We start from the raw sequence: 2,741 nt of genomic DNA, 5'->3' as shown, positions 1-2,741 counted from the left end.
ATAGCATATTTTTTAGCATATTAAAGTTTTTATATAGGGATGTGTTCAGCATGTTTTACAAAATGACAATATATTTTTATTGTGTTTATAAATTTTTATTGTATATTTTTATAGTAGGGCTAGGTGTAGAATCATGAAATAGCACTCAAGCAAAGTATAAACCTCTGAACTCTAAAACGAAGAGTTTCTTTTTATATGATAGATAATAATACATTGCATATCTCTACTTGAATTCCCTTATTCCGTATTTTTCTATGATGAATGAACAACAATTATCCTATACAAATTCTCGCCAAATCCACGATACTAGCTATGATTCCGACAATACAACCTCCTCGGACTCGGACTCTACAGTTTCAGAAAGTCATACCTCATTCAGAATTAATGGTCGCTTTTTACTCTATGCTTTGAGCAATATTGGGGAATATATCAAGCATCGTTTTGATGTTGAAAGAATTCATATTTCAGCTCCCTCTGGTAAAGCATATGTTCCAGATCTTCTCTCTGCAAATATAAAAAAGTAGCGGTTCTAGGAGGTACTTTGTATACCTTGTACTTTGTTCCTCAAACCGTGCAAATGGTTGGAAACACGTGGCTACTTGCATAGTACAAGGTATGTAGCTATTACTGAACATGTCACTATGTTTGTATGGGTAGTTTCACATAGTGGTTTGAACTGTATAGTTCAAGAATGTTGCCACAAGAATAGAGACACTGTTAGCCCACTAGTATCCCGAAATCACGTGGAGAATGACTTCATTTTTGTATTTTTGTTATTATTTTTAATTATTGCTAACTGTGGGTAAACTAGCTACTTTAACATTGTTCTGGATGGTTTAGTTGCATTGGGCAATGAAGTCATTCTCCTTCCGTCTAGTGATTGTCAGTATCAACTGGAGCAGAGTGCGAAGTTTTACCCCTTTTTCAAGAATGTTTTTTGTGTAATAGATAGAACCTATATCTGTTAGGAATACAAGGATCCGATACCTAGAAGTCACCTTAGGTAGGGTAACCTTACCCAGAATCGGAATCTCTAGTCTCCAACACCCCCATCTGGCCCGCTTACAGGGCTCACACATTATTATACATATCAATCTCAGTTGCGTCCTGTGACTATAATACCACAGAATTGGAGGTATTAGAATAAAACCGTATACGTCGCTGCCGTTTGTCTGACTAGATCCTGTTTATAGAATATATGGGAGGGGACCCTCAGCGAGGTCTGGGAAGTAGAACGGAGTAAATCTGTCAAGTACTCAGAGAGTTACTATGCTTCAAGTATTTGATACCTTTAGTATAGGCCATAGGTAATGGAACATTTCTGTACAAAGAGATGGTACTGAATAGTAAAGAATCTCAGCAAGAGACCAATACATTCACACCCACCCTACAATGTCAGGAAGAATCTAGAACTCTGAAAAATACTACTATAGAAGTTATTAGACTTCACAGAATGTTGTAATCAGGTTTCAGAACACATTATAGTTACGAACTCAACTCCCAAGACTACAACAGTGATTGAAATCATGTTACCCAGAGCAATCAACGGTTGCCAACCAAGGGACTATTTGTGAATCTGGTGAAATAGCTTTCTGCGAATTAGTAGAAAGTCCTCCGGAAGACATCTATTGGTTAGGTAAGGAGTTATGGAGGTTTAAAGTCAGGCAACCAAAAAAAAGTTGTGATTATGACTACCTTCGCAGATGCAACCTGCAGACGAAACTAATCATTTCATCAATAACGAAGACAATCGGAGTCAACTCAGTTCAACTTGAGAACTATGCCACAAGTCTAAAGACTATAAAGATCGGATAACTACTATTGGAAACAGTATGGTTCTGAGTTAGTTATATCAAAATTTACAAATAGGATGTTGTAATTTTCAGGGTCTCCACGTATTCACATCTTTCAAGAATACCCGACGTTGCAAGTTATAATCAGAATGATACATAGTTGTATGATAAATAGATGTAGTCTGCGAACACTTAGACGCAGAATATAAATATCAATGTGCCTTCCAAGCTTTGGACATCATCAAGCAATGGAGCAGAGACCTTAACAATGTAATATTGTTTTACGATTCTAATTTACTTTGCCGAATTTACCTCGCTCTTAGTAGTTATAAACAAAAAGAGTGAACTTAAGCCTTCATAGACAATCTCCGTCTACAGAAACAAATTTTGATTGGCTTGGACAATTCTGAAGTCTATTAGATTGCCTCCGCCTAATAACATCTAAGTACTTGTTTTGACTGGGGATCTTCCCTCCTATCGTAACCGTAAGGGACAGATTACTCAAAATGTATTTGTCGCCTGTACTTTTAACATGTATTTTTACTTCTTGTCAGGTTGAGAAGGCTCTGCTCATGATGGCAGAGTTTTCAAAGATGTCATGACGAAAGGATTTACCATTTCTGAAGGAAAGTACTACCTTGGTGATGCTGAATATCCTCTGAATGACAAGTGCCTGACTGCATACGGTGGAATACAATATCATTTGCGTGAACATTACCAGGCTCGTAAAAAGTAAGTTGCAGAGTCTGATTTTCTTAACACATATATATCATAATTAGAATGATAGCAACTAATTACTTGATTGACAACTGCAGACCTAGTATGAAGGAAGACTTTTTTAATCTTCACCACTCTCAATTATATAATGTATTTGAATAAAGCCTTTGGCATTCGGAAGCGCCATTTTCCTGTCTTGTATAAACAGCTTGAGTATCTTAAAGCCCGGTC

This window comes from Tuber melanosporum (assembly GCF_000151645.1).
Source record: "Tuber melanosporum whole genome shotgun sequence assembly, scaffold_159, strain Mel28".
Taxonomy (NCBI): Eukaryota; Fungi; Ascomycota; class Pezizomycetes; order Pezizales; family Tuberaceae; genus Tuber; species Tuber melanosporum.
This window is presented reverse-complemented; position numbering follows the sequence as displayed.